Source organism: Stomoxys calcitrans, chromosome 1 (assembly GCF_963082655.1).
Source record: "Stomoxys calcitrans chromosome 1, idStoCalc2.1, whole genome shotgun sequence".
NCBI lineage: Eukaryota > Metazoa > Arthropoda > Insecta > Diptera > Muscidae > Stomoxys > Stomoxys calcitrans.
The window spans coordinates 209,747,170-209,767,924 of NC_081552.1; the positions used below are offsets into that span (position 1 = coordinate 209,747,170).

Below are 20,755 nucleotides of genomic sequence, written 5' to 3' on the forward strand. Positions count from 1 at the left end.
ATCCATCACAACCCCATTTGCTGATCAAAACCACTTCGGAATTATTACATGTGTTCAACTGTTCTTCAGTAAAATTAGAAATAATTCTAACAGCTGTATTTTCAACAAGATCAGCAAGTTTCACTCTTGCTTTTAATTCGTCCACGTATATATTTGATGGCACCATTTTCGTCCTGGTGTTGTACAATTTATGTTTTGAGGGTAAACAACCCCATCCTTTTTCACGAAGAGCCTTCCTCATTGTTGAGTATTTGTTTCTTGAGAGGCCTAGGTTCAAAATCAGGGCCAGTGCATCTTCCTCCGTGAATTCTGTAGTCGATTTTGGAGTTGGAATACTTTCTACCATTCTCTTTACCCTTTTCGGAGATGCTAATGGTAAAACATCGACAATTCGTCCAACATTTTTTGGTTGTGTTTTTAACAATGCTGTTTTGAACGTATCTTTTATTAAATTTGGCGGATGTGCCGCCAATAGTTCCTCTTGTTTTTTCTTTTTGGTTTTCTCCGTAACTTCGTCGTATGCTTTGCTAGGCCGGCCGGGAATCAGCGGTTTAATTTCAATAAGTAGATCCGATTTCAGCCACTTCTCATACATTTTGAAAAACTTGATTTTTGCGAATGAACATTCTGGCAACCTTCTCTCAAATGATTTGTAGAATTTTTCAAGTTTGTCTAAAGCGTCTTTATTTAGCCTTATTCCATATATGTGGTCCAAAGTGTAAACAAGTTCCTTAAATGACTCCGTGTATGATTTGGAATCATTTTTGATGTCCCATACAATTTTCGAAAGAGTGGAATACTTCAGTATGACTTCCATAACTTATAAATGTCCTTTACGCCTCTACAAAATATAATGAAGAAAATTTGGATTTTGTTCAAATATTTATGCAATATATTCACAATTAATGACCCATTTCAGGTATCAGACGCAATCGTAAAAAGGGGTCCAAAGTGCCTCTTTTTACTTACTCTTCTATAATTATTTACCTGGACTCGAATTTGGTTAAAAAAAATGACAATGAATTTTTTATGGGTAGGTTTTTTCACATTCATTGATACGGTGGATTTCCTGGGAATTCGACATAGCGAAACAGGTAACATTTGTCTGCATCAAATCTTAACACAAATATATATATATATGCAGGTATATTTCTAGGTTACTTTTTATTCAAAAATCATCAGCTTACATTAAAAATAGATGTAGGTACTATACAAACGCACGCCGATGCGAAGTGTTTTCGCTCTAAAACACATATTTTTATTCCAATTTTTTTAAACTTTGGCAGGAGACCTTTTTTTATTCTAACACATTTGTATTGTAAACCCTGGGCAAATCTATCAATGTTTTAGTGTAGGCCCCATATAAGGTTCCATTTCACAAATAGACATTTTTATATAGAGTTTAATGAAGTGTAAATGAATTTTAGAGTAGATAGAATCCGAGTTGAGAAATGTTTTATACATCGTTGGAAAGGTATGAAAATTTCCTTTACGATAAGGTATGTTGCGTAAATATGGCTATAGTGTGTCATGTGCAATTAGGACAACAAAAACAAAATTTGGGAAATTCGACTTTTTTGAAAAATTGACTTTTTTATTGCCGGTTCCATAAAATGGAATAGAATAGAGATATTTCCATGATTCTTTTTGTGTTTTGTAGAAGAAGTGTTACCAAATAAAAGTTTATTTAACATCTTTGCAATAAAATGTGACGTAATACTTGTTTTTTAGCAATGAATATAGCACTACTTGAAAATTGACTTTTTTCAGTATTTTGATCGCTACGATCTCATTTATGGCTAGGATATGGCGAGACATACCTTAAAATGTTGGGAACATTTTAAGCTTTCATTTAAGTTCAAAAAAAGCGAAAAAATCCCCGTGGAACTTTTTTTCCAGTGAGAAACTTTTGAAGTTTAGTAAAAAAATTGGCCATTTTGGTCTTAAGATAACGGTGTTGTTTGATATCGAAATTAGCCAAATTAGCACTTAAAACTTTTCTTAATACCTCGACTTTGTGAAAATGGAAAGAAATGATAATGCTTTGATGGCCAAAGTTTGCGAAAACTTAAAGGAAATGGGAGTATCTTTTTTGAAAAATTTTGCAATTTTTTGACAAAAAAAATATTTTTCATATTGAAAACGATGCCATTTTTAAACCGCCAAAGATATTCACGTGATTCCTTTTGTATTTTATGCACACATATGCTGGCATAATTTGTGTGAAGTATGAAGTTTATAGCTTTAAAATTGACGGAGTTATTTAAAAAACACTGAAAAAAACCAAGGCCAAATTTTCATATTTTAAAATTAAACAATTCATAACTCCTTAACAGTACACGATGGCATGGTACTTTATGCATAAGTTTTTTAGATCTTGTCAAGCTCTTTCTCTAGAGTCCTAAATCATGTAAATCGGTTGAGTAGATCAAAAGTTATGGCCCCCAGAAGCTTGGAGAAGTCAAAAGTGGTCAACTTTCACACCCTGTAGCTCACCCTGTATTAAAGATATGGACCAACAACAGCACTTTTCTGAAAGCCTATGTCCTCCTCTACAAATGTCTAGAACATTTTGTATGGCTAAAATCAACAGATAAAAAGTTGTAGACTTATTTCCAATTTTTTTGCCATTTGGCCCACTGTGCGTCGTCAATTTGGCCCAGATATAGCTGCCATATAGACCGATCCCTCGGTTTTGGGGCCATAAAAAGCGCATTTATTACCCGATTTTGCTGAAATTTGAGACAGTTAGTTGTGTTAGGCCCTTCGACATCCTTCTTTAACTTCACTCAGATCGGTCCAGATTTGGATATAGCCGCCATATAGACCGATCTCTACATTTAATGTTTTGGGCCCATAAAAGGCGCATTCATTGCCCGATATAGCCGAAATTTGGGACAGAGTTTTAAGTTAAACCCCTCCACATATTTCGGCAATTTGGTCTAGATCGGTCCAGATTTGCATATAGCTGCCATACAGATCGATATCTCGATTTAAAGTCTTGGCTCCAAAAAAGGCGCATTTATAATCCGATTTAACTGAAATTTGACACATTGACTTATGTTAGGCTTTTCGACATCCATGTTGTATATGGTTCAGATCGGTTTATTTTTAGATATAGCTACTAAAAGGCCAATATTTAGTTAAAAACAAAAATCAGATCATATTTCGATTTAACTGTTATGGGACATTAGGTAAGCTATTTTCACCGGATTTTGATGAAAGGTGGTTCACATATATAACCGAGGTGGTGGGTATCCAAAGTTAACGCCTTTTGCTTGTTTTGTAGCATTCAATTTAAAACTCGATGGTACATTGGGAAAATCTCTTCAAAATCAATTAAAAAATGCATTTGAGTTTTTATACCCTCCACCATAAGATGGGGGGTAAACTAATTTCGTCATTCTGTTTGTAACTACTCGAAATATTCGTCTGAGACCCCATAAAGTATATATATTCTTGATCGTCGTGACATTTTATGTCGATTTAGCCATGTCCGTCCGTCTGTCTGTCCGTCCGTCCGTCCGTCTGTCTGTCGAAAGCACGCTAACTTCCGAAGGAGTAAAGCTAGCCGCTTGAAATTTTGCACAAATACTTCTTATTAGTGTAGGTCGGTTGGTATTGTAAATGGGCCATATCGGTCCATGTTTTGATATAGCTGCCATATAAACCGATCTTGGGTCTTGACTTCTTGAGCCTCTAGCGTGCGCAATTCTTATCCGATCAGAATGAAATTTTGCACGACGTGTTTTGTTATTATATCCAACAGTTGTGCCAAGTATGGTTCAAATCGGTCCATAACCTGATATAGCTGCCATATAAACCGATCTTGGGTCTTGACTTCTTGAGCCACTAGAGGGCACAATTCTTATCCGATTTGAATGAATTTTTGCACGAAGTATTTCGTTATAATATCCAACAACTGTGCCAAGTATGGTTCAAATCGGTCCATAACCTTATATAGCTGTCATATAAACCGATCTGGGGATTTGACTTCTTGAGCTTGTAGAGGGCGCAATTCCTATCCGATTTGGCTGAAATTTTGCATGACGTATTTTATTTTTACTTTCAACAACTGTGTCAAATAAGGTTCAAATCGGTTCATAACCTGATATAGCTGCCATATAAACCGATCTGGGATCTTGACTTCTTGACCCCTAGAGGTCGCAATTATTATCCGATATGCCTGAAATTTTGTACGACGGATCCTCTCATGACCATCAACAAACGTGTTTATTATGGTCTGAATCGGTCTATAGCCCGATACAGATCCCATATAAATCGTTCTCTCTATTTTACTTCGTGAGCGCCAATGGGTGCAATTCTTATACGAATTGGCTGAAATTTTACACAGGTCTCCAACATATAATTTAATTGTGGTCCGAACCGGACCATATCTTGATATCGTTTTAATAGCAGAGCAACTCTTTTCTTATATCCTTTTTTGCCTAAAAAGAGATGCCGGGAAAAGAACTTGACAAATGCGATCCATGGTGGAGGGTATATAAGATTCGGCAATGGCCGAACTTAGCACGCTTTTACTTGTTTTATGCTGATACTAATGGCAATTAATAATCCCAAATTATATCTGCCTTTACAAGTGAAGGGCGTTCTTAATCGCTGTATCTTCTTTTAATCTTAGGTTTTACTTTCTATTCACTTCACAATATTCACAATAGGGATGATGACAACAGGAAAACATTTCATTCGGCTACATCTACTATGCAAATATAAGGAAAGCATACAAACACATTAACATGTTCCAACATTATAGCCATATGGTCAGAACTATCGCATTTAAATAGGCCATTTCTCTTAATAAACTCGTGTGTTTTTTCTTTGCTGATAAGGAAGTGAGCACAAAAAACATCCATTCTTTCTTTCGGATCGTAGGGTTCCCTTTGGAATTCTTTTTTTTATTTCAGTTTTTAATTTCTTCATGCAGCTTCCCATGCCGAGATAGCATTGTATGTATATATGTGGCCATTTATGTATGAATCACATATACATATACATGTATGTATGCATATGTATATATACACACACTTGTATACGTTCATTTTTTTACAATTCACATTGTTTTTTTTTTTTATTAAAACTAAGATTTCAGCGGACACAACATCCGTTGTAGAGTAGTTTCGATTGTCGGTTAAGAAAACCATAAGAAATGAACAGAAAATACCAAAGTTCCTTTTGTGATAAGAATTTAGGTCTACTATTAACTCATAATGGGACATTGACCGGTACTAGAAATATCCATCACCATAGGATGGGTATATACATATGTATACGCGTGCTTAGATCTCGTATATCTAGTGCAATTATCATGCTTTGCACCGTTGCCCCAAAGTCAAAAAAGTGGAAATAAATGCATGACTTTTTATCCAGCAATAGATAATAGGCAATTCGAGAAGAGGACATAGGCCTACTGCTTCAATTTGTTCTGGGTCGGTATCATTAACACATCTCAAAACTTTTGGAGATTGTACTTAGAAATTTCTGAACGATTTATTTTTATGACAGCGGGACTAAGACAATCCATACTGTTTTTCAAAGGAAGGGAACTAGGTTATATACCAATAATCGTGAAGAATGGATTAATGTTCCTACTCTCCGTTATCATCAGTCATTAGCTGATATAGCTTATAGGGCTTATTCTTTGTGGCAATAATCAGTAGTACTGGTTGGTATATGGTAGGCCAAGGAATCCAGCTAAGGCTGGAAATGTAAGCACCACTCTGCTTTGTTTGATAGATGTTAAAATACCAAGGCCTCGGAACCATATCACTACACGGGTAGTAACAGCGTCTTGTATAGTGTAATCCTTGTTTGTGGAGAGGCGGCCTAAATTCTAAACTGACTACTTAATCCAAGTGTTGTTAATCGTTTGGGTTACGACAATGCCGAGGTAGGTAAAGTTACTATCTCAAACTTGAGGTTTACTACTTTCTTCATTTTCTTTATCGGATCGGTTGTACAAGGCATTTTTGGAGTTCATCCTCACCATCCATTTCGTCTTATCTTCATTCACTGCCAGACCCATTTTCATAGATTTTCTTTCGATTTTTCCAAGGCTGGAGTTCTACTTCCGGTGACCGACCTATGATATCGATTCCGTCGGCATAGGCGAGTAGCATGTATTGTCTTGTAATAAGTGTGCCATATGAGGCAATAAATTGGTAATTTTTCATCCGATTCATCCGACCCCTATCCATTTTTGTGAAGTCCGGTTCAGATCGGACTATATTTGGATATTGCTGCTCTAAAGACCGACCAACCGATCTCCCGATATAGGGTATTGAGGCCATAAAAATTCCATTTTTTACCCGAATTCGATGAAATTCGGCCTACATGTTTTAAATTTCATCAAAATCGGATGAAAAATTGTGATCGGACTATATGACAGCTATATCCAAATATGGTCTGATCTGGACGACGTTCGACACAAAGGTGTAGAGGTCTATACGTCACAGTTTAAAATTTCATCATAATCGGATGGAAAATATTTCTTTATTGGGCTTTATACTCTATATCGGGAGATCGGTCCATATGACAGCCATATCCAAATATGGTCTGACCTGGACGACAGGTACCGGAACTCGCTGTGCCAAATTTCATCGAAATAGGATGAAAAATGCTCCTTTTATGGGCTCATTACACTATATCGGGATATCGGTATATACGGCAGCTATATCCAAATATAGTCCGATCTGTACCAGATTTGACAGGAATGAGTAGGCGTCTACCAGAACACACTGTGCCAAATTTCATCGAATTGGGGTAATAAATGGAAATTTTATGGCCTCAATATCTTATATCGAGAGATCGGTCAATATAGCGGCTATATATAACTAAAATCCGATTTTATGAGATCAGAAGGTCAGGTTTATATACAAAGAATATGAAATCATCAAAAAATGTTTGGAAACTTTTTTTGGACCCCAGATATCTCCATAAAAGTTATTTATTGGGTATTTACCCAATATATATCCAAGTGTTGGGTATTTACCCGGTAGAAACCCGTCTCTACACATTCCGCCTTGTCGCCTTTCTGGAGTACGGGACACAGTATGCTAAGGTCCCGATCATCGGGTATGCGTTGTTCTATCTAGATCACGCAGGCAAGGTGATGCATACGCCTTATCAGGGTGTCTCCTCCGGTCTTAAATAATTTAGAGGGTTACCAGTCGGCTCCTGCTGCCTTGTTCTTCTTCAGTCGGATTACAGGTACTTGAACCTCATTCTGACTAGGAGGTTAACATTCTATGCCATCTTCAGAGATTGGGTATTCTCTTCGCCGCCAACATCGGACACTAGCAGTTAGGTAAAATGTTCTCTCCATATCCTCATCATGCTATCTGTGTGTCTCTGCAGGAGGATGTGCCTGCACCAAAGACATCTGTAGAATTTGCGGACTACATTCTGACTCCTATATCTCTAAATGCGCTCACACTCACGTCTTTTCATTTCCTTTTTCTTTCGCCGGAATAGACGTTTTTCCTCTCTCCCTTTCTTCCGATACCTCTCCTGCATCTGCCGCGTTGCTACTGATTGCAGGGTCGCTCTGTATGCTGCATTCTTAGCATTTCGATACCATGGGTTTTTTTTGGGGAAGGTACAGATTTCGCAGCATTTTCTATGGAGTGGGCAATGTTTTGCCACTGCGCCGTTATATCATCAGAACAAGGAGTGCTTTCATCAAGCAGTTGGGTCAGTCGAGTGGAGTATGCCGTTGCCATCGTCGTATTCTCTTTCTAGATGCTTGTGATCTGTTCGTCTTTGTTCTCCGTGCGGGCATTGGCTCAAATAAGGCTGATGTTGAAGAATTTGGACTTTATGCGGACTGTGGCTAGTCTCTTGTCCTCAGGAGTAAACCTGGAGACAAGGTGTTTCATTCGCCGACTAACCACAAATCCACAGCAATATTTGCGACTCGTCTGATGACAGCTATAATATAGGGCGTCACCACTCGATGTTGTTGTGGAGACCTTCCCATCCCTGCCCTCCACTTCCCTTCCAGAGACATCGCACTTCCAGTATGGCAGGGCATACAAGACATCCGCCAGTGCGTACACTACACCCTCTCTATGAAGATTGCGGACATTCAAGGTGCAACTACGCTAATCATGGTCCTTAACCGCGATCAGTTAGATAAGAATTGCGCTCTCTAGTGGCTCAAAGGGTCAAGATTCAAGATCGGTTTATATGGCAGATGTATCGGGTTATAGACCGATAGACTACACTTAGCATAGTTGTTGAAAGTCATAACAAAACACCTCATGCAAAATTTCAGCCAAATCGGATGAGAATTGAGCTCTCTAGAGGCTCAAGAAGTCAAGGACCCAGATCGGTTTATATGGCAGCTATATCAAGTTATGTACCGATTTGCGCGATAGTCATCTCAGTTTTTGCAAGTGAGATGAGAATCGGATGAGAATTGCGTCCTCTAGCGGCTCAAGAAGTTAAGATTCAAGATCGTTTTATATGGCAGCTATACCAAGTTATGAACCGATTTGGAACATACTTCGCACAAATGTTGGAAGTGATACCAAAACACTACGTGCAAAATTACAGCCAAATCGAATAAGAATTGCGCCTTCTAAAAGGTCCAGAAGTCAAGATCCCAGATCGGTTTATATGGCAGCTATATCAGGTTATGAACCGATTTCAACCATACTTAGCACAGTTATTGGAAGTGATATCAAAACACTACCTGCAAAATTTCGGTCAAATCGGACGAAAACCCAATACAGCGGTTTATATGGCAGCTGTATCAAAACATGGACCGGTATGGCCCATTTGCAATCCCAACTGACCTACACTAATAAGAAGTATTTGTGCAAAATTTCAAGCGGCTAGCTTTACTCCTTCGAAAGATAGCTTGCTTTTGACAGACAGACGGATGGACGGACAGACGGACGGACATGGCTAGTTCGACTTAAAATGTCACGTCGGTCAAGAATATATATACTTTATGGGGTCTTAGACGCATACATTGCGGTGTTACAAACAGAATGATGTATATCTCCATCCTATGGTGGAGGGTATGACGAATGATTCAATTAAATTTTTTTTGAAAAAATTTTCGTAATTGGTCCTTGTTTTGTTATAGCTGTCATATAAACCGATCTTGGATCTTGACTTCTTGAGCCACAACAGGGCGCAATTTTTGTCCGATTTTGGGTGAAATTTTCCATGAGGTGTTTTTGTTATGATTTTCATCTCAACTATGCTAAGTATGGTTCAAATCGGTCCATAACCTGATATAACTGTCATATAAACCGTTGTGGGGTCTTGATTTCTTGAGCCTATAGAGGGCGCAATTGATATCCGAATTGGCTGAAATTTTAAACTACGCGTTTCGTCGTGCTTTTCAACAAAGTATGGTTCAAATCGGTCCATTACCTTACCGATCTGGGATCTTAACTTCTTGAGCGTCTATAGGGCTTTACTTTTATCTGATTTGGGCTTGAATTTTGCATAACGGCTTCTCCCATGACCTTCAACATAGGTGTCAAATATGATCTAAATCGGTCTATAACATAAGGCAGCTCCCCTCTGAAACGATCTTCCTATTTTACTTTTGGAGCCCCTAAAGGGTGAAATCCTTTTTCGATTTTGCAGAAATTTTACACAATGACTTGTACTGTGGTCTCCAACATTCATTCTAATATGGTCCGAATTGACCACCATAACATGATATAGCTGCAATAGCATAGCAATTCTTTTCTTTTATCCTTTCCTTTCCTTTGTTTGGCTAAAAAGAGACACCGGCAAAAGAACTCGACAAAAGCGTTCCATGGTGGAGGGTATATAAGATTCGGCCCGGCCGAACTTAGCACGCTTTTACTTGTTCCCATTCGATCCTCAATCAATGAAGCACAACTGAGGGCAATATTGAAAAAACAAGTAAAAGCGTGCTAAGTTCGGCCGGGCCCGATCTTATATACCCTCCACCATGGATCGCATTTGTCGAGTTCTTTTCTCGGCATCTCTTCTTAGGCAAAAAAGGATATAAGAAAAAAGAGTTGCTCTGCTATTAAAACGATATCAAGATATTAAATTAAATTATATGTTGGAGACCTGTGTAAAATTTCAGCCAATTCGTATAAGAATTGCGCCAATTGGGGCTCACGAAGTAAAATAGAGAGAACGATTTATATGGGATCTGTATCGGGCTATAGACCGATTCAGAGCATAATAAACACGTTTGTTGATGGTCATGAGAGGATCCATCGTACAAAATTTCAGGCATATCGGATAATAATTGCGACCTCTAGGGGTCAAGAAGTCAAGATCCCAGATCGGTTTATATGGCAGCTATATCAGGTTATGAACCGATTTGAACCTTATTTGACACAGTTGTTGAAAGTAAAAATAAAATACGTCATGCAAAATTTCAGCCAAATCGGATAGGAATTGCGCCCTCTAGAAGGTCAAGAAATCAAATCCCCAGATCTGTTTATATGACAGCTTTATCAGGTTATGAACCGATTTGAACCATACTTGGCACAGTTGTTGGATATCATAACGAAATACTTCGTGCAAAAATTCATTCAAATCGGATAAGATTTGTGCCCTCTGGAGGGTCAAGAAGTCAAGACCCAAGATCGGTTTATATGGTAGCTATATCAGGTTATGGACCGATTTGAACCATACTTGGCACAGTTGTTGGGTATCATAACAAAACAAGTCGTGCGAAATTCCATTCCAATCGGATAAGAATTGCGCCCTCTAGAGGGTCAAGAAGTCAAGACCCAAGATCGGTTTATATGGTAGCTATATCAGGTTATGGACTGATTTGAACCATACTTGGCACAGTTGTTGGATATCATAACAAAACACGTCGTGCAAAATTTCATTCTGATCGGATAAGAATTGCGTACGCTAGAGGGTCAAGAAGTCAAGACCCAAGATCGGTTTATATGGTAGCTATATCAGGTTATGGACCGATTTGAACCATACTTGGCACAGTTGTTGGATATCATAACAAAACACGTCGTGCAAAATTTCATTCTGATCGGATAAGAATTGCGCACTCTACAGGCTCAAGAAGTCAATACCCAAGATCGGTTTATATGGCAGCTATATCAAAACATGGACCGATATTGCCCATTTACAATACCAACCGACCTACACTAATAAGAAGTATTTGTGCAAAATTTCAAGTGGCTAGCTTTACTCCTTCGGAAGTTAGCGTGCTTTCGACAGACAGATGGACGGACGGACGGACGGACAGACGGACGGACATGGCTAGATCGACATAAAATGTCACGACGATCAAGAATATATATACTTTATGGGGTCTCAGACGAATATTTCGAGTAGTTACAAACAGAATGACGAAATTAGTATACCCCCCATCTTATGGCGGAGGGTATAAAAATCGAAACATCACACTTTATTTTATTGACTTTTAAATATATTTATGTGATTCTTGATGCAGGTTATACCAGAACTTAAACGAAAACCACTATTTTTCAACATGTAATTGTCTTGCTTATTAAACTCTTTTTGTGTTATTTTGTTTATTTGCATCCAGTTTTGTTTTTATTGATCTTTCTTTTATTCCATTTTCGTTACAATGTTTTCGTTGGGACTATTTCTTCAACTGACTCTCTCTCTCTCTCTGAGCCCAGGTACAAAAATAAATTGAGTACGTAAACACTGAGTCTGAGGCTATGAAGTTTCTTGTCTCACACTTATGGTTTATTTGTTTTGTTTATTTTGATTACAACGACGTGCAGGTAGAACGCGGTAAATAACTTCTCTCGACTCAAGAGTCTTGAATAACTTTTTTCTATAGCTGTTGGTGTTGGTCACACACCAACAGCGCGAACATTGACTATCACTCTCCTACTCTTCACTAAGTTAAGACTAAAAATGACACACAAACATATGGAGACCAACACAAAGTTGTTGCAATGTGAATGGATGGGCTCTTGTTGCTGTTGTTGCTGGGCGAGTTAGAGCAAAACGAAATGCATTTTTAAGTTACAAGATACACAAACAATCTTTGAGATACATATTTTTGGTGCTATCTCTTCAAAGGTTTCTTTCATTTTGAATGATTTTCTTTAGACGTCTATATGCTTTTGAACCAAGTCAAGTGTGCATGTTGTCATCAATATCTTGCGTTTTTTTTTGGATATTTCAGATTTTCTTCAACTTCACTTTGCATCATGTAGAGGAAAAGGGTGGGGGACCACCACCAACACCACCACCACTCATCGAATGGCAGAGCACTCTGACAGACCGCAGTGCCTATGGTAAGTTTAAAATTTCATTTAAATACAACATTTTCCAAGATTTTTTTCTGAGTTTCACTAGAAATAATCATTTTTTTATACAATTTTTAATTCCTTTATTTTTACATATCAATTTTCCATGACTGTTGTCGTTTTACTTTTTATAATTTTTTGGGTTTTCTTTGGAAAAAACATGTGTTATTTCATATTTTCATTTGATATCATTGATTTTCGCTGAGTTTTATTTATTTTGATTTTGGTTTTAATTTTCTTAGGATTATTGCACTTTTCTTTGGGTCTACTTGGCAACTTCAAAGAAATTTTCGAAAAATTTGTTTTTATTTTTTTCATTTCAACCTAAATTTTTACGATATTTACTTTTTGCTTAGTTATTCTTGGTGTGGCAGTGTTTTATTCATTTGACTATTATGTATTCCTTTTTGTACTTGAGGAGAATAACGACGGCGGCGACGACAACAACGACCCGACGACTACCACACAACCCGTTTGAATCCGCTATTCAGCCTACCGTTAACGAGGACGTCCAACGCTCAACTGATGTGAGCAATGTGCTCCGCATTTCGTTCACATTGCTTGTCGTAATCTTACTGTTGACTCACTAATACTCTCGCACTAATGTATTTGAAGTTCTCAAAACTCTTTCGATCACTGGTGCACAGTGGGTGGAATTTAAATTCCGAAGTAGTTATTTTCACATGACCAAAGCTACTCTGCATATGTATGCCAAATACATATAGGGATGCAGACTTGGTAGATATTGATATTAAACGCACCATTGACCTTTGACTAGAGGCATGGCGGCTAGTACGAGGGCTGCTATATAAATTTCTAGCCAAAGTTGAAAATCAACAAAAATGGTTTTATGTTTCAAATGATTAAAACTATCCTCCAGCATGCATGCGCTCAAACCTATTGTCGAAGCACTTTTTCCACTCCCATTGAGACACTTCAAACCATGGTTATTGATCCTTCAGATCAGAACTTTCTAGCTACCAAAATAATTGATCGCACATTTTTATCTTAATGTGCGGGAATAGAATCAAGTCATTGTGTTGAAAAATAGTAAGGAAACTTCCCTTTTATTTAAACAAGATCAAGTTCGGCGGGGCTGAATCTTAGGAACCCACCACCATGGATTCTGCTTAAAATGTAAACAAAATAAATTTAGTTGAAGGGCAAACTTTTATTCTAAATACCAAACTTCTGTCAAACCAGCAAAAATTAAAGCTTCTAGGAACCGAACAAGGATGATCGAGAGATTGGTTTACATGGGAGCTATATCAGGATATATACTGATTTGGATCGTATTTGGCACAGTCGTTGTAAATCGCAACAGAACACCGCATGCAAAATTTCAGCCAAATCGGAAAAAAATTGCAGCTTGTAAAGACTCAAGAAATCTTATTAGCCGAACCGGGACCGGGCTCCGCTGCGCCTTCTTTAACTCTCTAATATCTTTTTAGGGTGGGGACAGTTCGCCCTGAATGCGGATATGGAATTCGGGCCATTGTAGCCTATGACGCTGAACGCGTTCGAATCCTGGCGAGAACATCGGACAAAGAGTTGGTGACATTTGCGAGGTACAATGCCAATCATGGTCATTTGAAAAATGTTCCCGAAAGAGGTGTCGCACTGTGGGACGCCCTTCGGACTCGGCTATAAAAAAAAAGATCCCATTTCATTGAGTTTAAAATTGAATCGGAAAGCACCCATTGATGAGTGAGAGTAATGTTCTCATTAGGGGAGGGATGGCACCACCGACACTTCGACTCAAATATGGATATTAAATTCGTGCAGTACTTCCAAATCCCTTTTATTTGAGCCCCATATTACCCATATGGCTGGTAAATATGAACCGTTTGGAGGATATTTTGGGGCTAGGGCAGTCACCGACACTTTGCACTGAAAATAGATATCAAATTCAAATTCAAAATAGATATCAAATTCAAATTGGGGCCGCTGAGTTCTTGGACCCAAATTTTAATACCATATTCGTTTTCTGGTCTTTTCATTTGATACCCTTATTGTGCCCATCGGACCACTTTTAGATATGGGTGACGTGTTTGGGGTAAGGGGGAGGATCCGCCTCCAACCGATATCCAAAAATTATATAGCCTGTGTTTCCTTTCAGACAAACGTACACAATCTATGAAAATTTTAAGAAAATCGGTTCAGCCAATTATCGTATAGTCATAATGGATCTAATGGCATTTTTGAGAGGTGGCGTGACCCCCTATACTTCGATCTGATTTTGTATGCCAGATTCGAAATCTTTGTTGAAATCGGACGAGAATTACGCCCTCTAGAGGCTCAAGAAGTCAAGACCCAAGATCGGTTTAAATGACAGCTATATAAAAAAATAGACCGATTTGGCCCATTTACAATCCCAACCAAATTTTGTGCAAAATTTCTAGCTGCTAGCTTTACTCCTTCGAAAGTTAGCGTGCTTTCAACAGACAGACGGACGGACATGGCTGAATCGACTTAAAATGACATGACGATCAAGAATATATATACAATACTTTATGGGGTCTGAGAAGCATATTCCGAGGTGTTACAAACAGAACGACGAAATTAGTTTACCCCCATCCTATGGTGGAGGGTATAAAAAAGTTTGGAAACCTTAAATCTTATGGCCTATGTAAATATATATCTTTTATATGTTACTTGAACTAACATCTGTTTTATGTGGCGAATATACATGTATGTGCAATGCAATATACATGCATGTGCAATCGAACTTGGTGTAGGTTCCAACATGTTCGAGTCATTGACCACATACTCATTGAACTGGCAAGCTATGGTTCGATCATTGCACATTTTTATCTGCGTGCTGGTTATTCTGGGCTCCCGTATGTATGTTGTTGTTGTTGCGCTTTAAACAAAGTGCGTGTAGTTAATGAGCAAGGCTTGGGCTCTGCATCAGGGGGTAGCGACGCACAAGCTGCTGGAGTATTCGTAAGCATATATGGGGCAAGAGGGGCAATGCGAACGCCCACGTAGATTAATACGTATATTGATGAGCTGTTTGGAGTTAGGTTTTAAAATAAATAGAAAAGTTGTTAGAATTTAAAGAAATAAAGAAAAGACTTCAGGTAGTTACGATGTTGCGAATGATGATAAAGATGAGTTTGGCCTTAAAATAAACGAAATCAGCAGAAAAGTAGAAAAGAGTCTTCAACAGTGTTGTTGGAAGGATTTATGGTATGATGGTTAGCTTTGGTAAAGATTAAGGTTACTACGTCCGTCGAGGGCAATGATGATTATTTGGTTATAGGTCTTTTGTTCAGATACGCTTGATGAAATGTATATTTCCGCCAACCCATTGGGTGCCAAATCAGGCTGTACTGTACCCATCAATTCGACGGCTAGTCCGCTAAAAAAGGTGCTGGTTTGAACCCATGGGTGAGAGCTCGCATTCATGGTGAAAAATGATTCATCTTTTCTTTTTTGTTTTTGGAATTTCCCCCAAGGCAAGACAAGACAATCACATTGTGATGCACGACTCAGAATTAACCGTCCTACTTTGCTTAAGCGGGAAAATTACCACATCACCAGTTTTGTCGTAGAAACAAACGACCATTTGCCAAAGTGCCTTTTTTCTACGAACAGTTTTCGTTGGATTTGGTCGATTAGTGGTTTGTTTCGGGCTTATACACTTAAATTCACGATTCGCCACCTGTGACGATCTTATAAACGTATTTTGAAGCACCGCGTTCGTATTTATACCCCAAACCACTACTGTGGAATTGGGTATTATAACTAAGCGCGTTTGTTTGTAACACCCAAAAGGAAGAGCGGTAGACCCGTTGATGAGTATACCGATCGACTCGGAATCACTTTCTGATTCGATTTAGATATGTCCGTCTGTCCATATTAATTTGTGTACAGGTCGCAGTTTTCATCCGATCGTCTTCAAATTAGGTACAGGCATGTTTTTCGGCCTAGAGACGAAGCCAATTGGAATTGGAAAAAATCGGTTCAGATTTAGATTAAGCTTCCATATATATGTTCGTCCGATTTGCTGTTATAATGCAATTAACTGGTCATTTGTTAATTGATTCGCTCAAAATTTGACAGGAAGGATTTTCTAATGACTCTTGACATTACTGGTGAATTTCATAGAAATTGGTTCAGATTTAGATATAGGTCTCATATATATATCGCCCGATTTTCACTTCTATGGTCACTGCAAGCGCATTTATTGACCAATCTCCTCAAAATATTGTACAAAGCTTTCCTCGACAACTTTTACAATATTTAGAAAGTTAGCTCGAAATCGGTTCAGATTTAGATATAGCTCCCATGTATATGTTCGTCCGATTTTGAGGAATATTGCAATAAAAAGCTCATTTGTTAACCGATTCTTTGGAAATTCGGCGGAAAAGATTTTCTAAAGACTCTCGACATTACTGGTGAATGTCATAGAAATCGGTTCAGATTTAGATATAGCCGTTATATATATATATATATATATAGCCCGATTTTCACTTTTATGGTCACTGCAAGCGCATTTATTGACTAATTTTGTACAAAGCTTTCGCCGACGACTGCCACAATATCTATGTAGTTTGCTAGAAATCGGTTCAGATTTGGATATAGCTGCCATATATATGTTCGTCAGATTTGCTATAATGTTGTCATTTGTATTTATTACAGTTTGAAGATATTTGCTCGAAATATGATACGGGGGTCCATCAAAATTGATTCTGAATTAGGAATTAGGTGTAGGGTATTATAGAGTCGGCACCGCTCGACATTTGCCTTTCCTTACTGTTTAAGGCTGTAAAATCCACAATTTCGGTTCGATTTTAACATAATTCAGCACGAGGTACGTGTGCATATTTTCTTCAAAATCCAATTAGCAATCGGAACCAAACTCCACCCAAATAAAAATAATTTTCATTCATGTCAAGTTCATCCCACTGTGTGTTGACTGCATGTCTCACCAAAATAACTGATAATGTGTGCGTGAGCATGAATGAGTATTTTAGAGTGGTGAGTGAGTGAGTAGTGCCTGTGTGTGGTTTCCTTAGTGCTATAGTATGTGATCATGTTTCGGTTTCTTGAAGTCTGCAGTTAATATTTGTTGTTGTTGTTTGTTTTTGTTTTTGCTTTTATTTAGTCCGTGGACAAATGTTGTTTTTGTTTTTGTAGTTTACTTCATCCGGCCTGTATGATCTCACAGAGGACCGAATAACAACATGTGTGTAGATAAAAGTTGCTCTGAGTTTGTTGGGATTTCTTTCTTTCATTGCGAAGTATTGATTGTAGTACGTTACGCATTCATCCGTTATGCGTTGTGGGGGGATATGTGGCTAAGGTTGCCATTCATATTTAGAACATCTATTAGGATAAAGCGTACATTTACGTGTTTGGAGAAAGTTGATTCATAAAAAAAGGGAAAACAAATTGGAAGACTTTGGAGTTAATCACCCTTTAGGAGGTTTTAAATGTTTGTCTGCTGAACAGATTTTTATAAAATGCAAATGGTTGTACAAATTAATAACCTACACCACTACTGTGTAACCAGAGTTGTTTCTTTTTTACAAATATGGTTCAAATAGCTGCCATATAGGGCGATTCCCCGATTTCACATCTTCCGCTTATAGAAGACGCATAATTTAGCAATTTTTCTGCAAATTGAAACAATGAGTTGCATTTGGTTCCTCAACCATTACATTCCATAAAGACCGATTGCCCAATATAAGAGCTTGAGCCCATTAATAGCGCATTTATTGCCCGATTTCCTTAGAATCCATTGAAACCCTTGCTTATTATATTCATCGGACGGTAAATTGATAAAGCTGTATGCCGCCCAAATGGTAGAATATGAAGTTTTCTTTTCTATTTGATTCATTAAAATTGCTCTTGTTTTGTCAAACGTTTTGTTAGTCTGGTAACCCTTTCAGTTACTTTGAACCCAATTTCAACTACAATGTTTTCAGAGATGAAAACTGATTACACTCTATACATAATTCTGAAATAAAACATTTCTTTATAAAATACATGGGCATAACAGAAAGTGAAATATTTATGAGTTCATATTCAAGACTCTCTCGAAATGACGGCTTAGTTATGCGATAAGAACCCAAATTACTTGATAATCGCTTCCTTAAGTTTATGTACACTACATGAATGTTGATAATGACCACCAAGGGAATAACTAGCGACAATAGTGTCCACTTAGATCCAAATTGCTTGCAAAAGTAACATGTAGTCAAAAAAAGGTTAGAAGCGGGGAGTTAAATTGGGTCTGAGATGGCTTCACAAATGAAAAATTACTAAAGGGAGTCCAAATCGATTTCGCTTTTATTTGGCTCTTGAATAAATACTTAGTGCCAATGATATTCAAGATTACATAGCGAGTTATTGGCGCCTTTAAATAACCAATGGCCAACATCAGTGTCTGTTCCCAGGTTAAGGGCGGCTTATTTCTGCGTAAGGCGAGAGTCGGATCTTGGAGCAGGCGGCTCGAGACAACGAGGGATACATGTGCGATTCCCCAAAACCCATGCGTTTGGTGCGCTGGGGCAGTAACCCGCCTTCGGGAAACTATAACAGTCACTAAAAGAAATAAAGGAATGGTAACAAGTAAGAGCGTGCCAAGTTCGGCCCCGAGTTCTTTGCGCGTTATCTCTTTTAAGACAAACAAAGAATAATGAATAAGAACTGTTGTGCTATTGGAGCTATATCAAGTTGTAGTCCGATTCGGACCATAAATGAATTGAATGCTAAACATTGTAGAAGACATTGTGTCATATTTCAGGTCATTCGGATGAAAAATGTACCTTGTGGAGGCTCAAGAAGCAAAATTGGGAGATCGGTTTAAATGGGAGCTGTATCAAGCTATTGATCGATTCAGAGCATATTTCACATATATATTGAAGATCATGGGAGAAGTCGTTGTTCAGAATTTCAACCAAATTGGATAATAACAACGCCCTCTAGAGGCTCAAGAAGTCAGGACCCTAGATCGGTTTACATGGGAGCTTGTCAGTTTATGTATCGATTTGCGCCAAACTAAGCACAGTTTTTGGAAGACATATCAAAACACCTCATGCAAAATTTTAGCCAAATCGGATAAGAATTGCGCCCTCTAGCGGCTCAAGAAGACAAGACCCAAGATCGGTTTATATGGCAGCTATATCAGGTTATGGACAGTTGTTGGAAGTGATATCAAAACATCACGTGCAAAATTTCAGTCGCATTGGACGAGAATTGCGCCCTCTAGAGGCTCAAGAAGTTAAGACCCCAGATTGGTTTATATGGCACCTATACCAGGTTATGAACCGATTTGAACCATACTTAGCACAGTTGTTGGAAGTGATATCAAAACATAACGTGCAAAATTTCAGTCGAATCGGATGAGAATTGCGCCCTCTAGAAGCTCAAGAAGTCAAGACCCAAGATCGGTTTATATGCAGCTATATCAAAACATGGATCGGTTTGACCCATTCACAATCCCAACTGACCTACACTAATAAGAAGTGTTTGAGCAAAATTTTAAGCGACTAGCTTTACTCCTTAAAAAGTTAGCGTGCTTTCAACAGACAGGCTGACGGATGGACGGACAGACGGACAAGGCTAGTTCCTCTTAAAATGTCACGTCGGTCAAGAATATATATCCTTTCTGGGGTCTTAGACGCATATTTCGAGGTGTTACCAACAGAATGACGAAATTAGTATGACGCTGAACGCCTGGGTTCGAAACATTTGTGAGGTACTTTGCCATGTAAAACTTCTCTCCAAAGAGGTGTCGCACTGCGGCACGCCGATCGGACTCGGCTATAAAAGGGAGGCCCCTTATCATTGAGCTTAAAGTTGAATCGGACTTCACTCATTGATATGTGAGAAGTTTGCCCCTGTTCCTTAGTGGAATGTTCATGGGCAAAATTTGCATTTGCATCCTATGGTGGAGGGTATAAAATTAAAATATATTTGAAAATTCACCAAAAACCCAGTCCCATAGAAAGCTTGGGTCCTCAACTACAATCCCCCAAACCATATTTTGTAAGGACTTTACTTTTCCATACAGGAGGGTATACCGAATTCTCTCTTCACCCACATATTTTTTTCACTCAAGTATAATATTTTAAGTTCGCTACAAATACAAACGAATCCATTCACAAAACATTTTGAGAAAAATGATTTTCAATCATAAACGCTACAATGTTTTGCATGTGCCATTAGCAATAAAGACGGACAAATCGATTCACAGCATGGAAACTAACAAAAGCAGCCAACGACTACAAAGAATTCATTGCGAAGCACTTCTAAACTATGGGCAGCGGTTCAAGCATGAAGAGTGCTGTTTCAAAGTAGAATTTTAAGTTTATGTCGCCAACAAAGATTGTTGCTGTTCCCAATCCAAACACAAATTGTTGTACTCGGGGACATTTTCTCTACGTTGAAGATAAACATAAATATTTAAACTATACAAAGCTCTTTGAAAAAAGAACAAAAGTTCAAAATACTCGTATCAA

General features: G+C 38.2%; 1 protein-coding gene and 1 long non-coding RNA gene across 2 annotated transcripts in view; one reads left to right on the forward strand and one right to left on the reverse strand.

Annotated features, from left to right (window-relative positions):
- LOC106092494 (laminin subunit gamma-1) overlaps positions 1-12,799 on the reverse strand; it is a 58,713-nt gene extending 45,914 nt beyond the window's left edge. Inside the window, exon 1 of the mRNA XM_013259379.2 lies at positions 12,627-12,799. The gene's annotated coding sequence lies outside the window, so the exon portion shown is untranslated. The remainder of the gene's footprint in view (positions 1-12,626) is intronic.
- The window catches only part of LOC131995517 (uncharacterized), a 289,133-nt gene that overhangs the window by 51,727 nt on the left and 216,651 nt on the right, over positions 1-20,755 (forward strand). Inside the window, exon 2 of the long non-coding RNA XR_009397473.1 lies at positions 12,158-12,269. This is a non-coding gene — a long non-coding RNA (uncharacterized LOC131995517). The remainder of the gene's footprint in view (positions 1-12,157; positions 12,270-20,755) is intronic.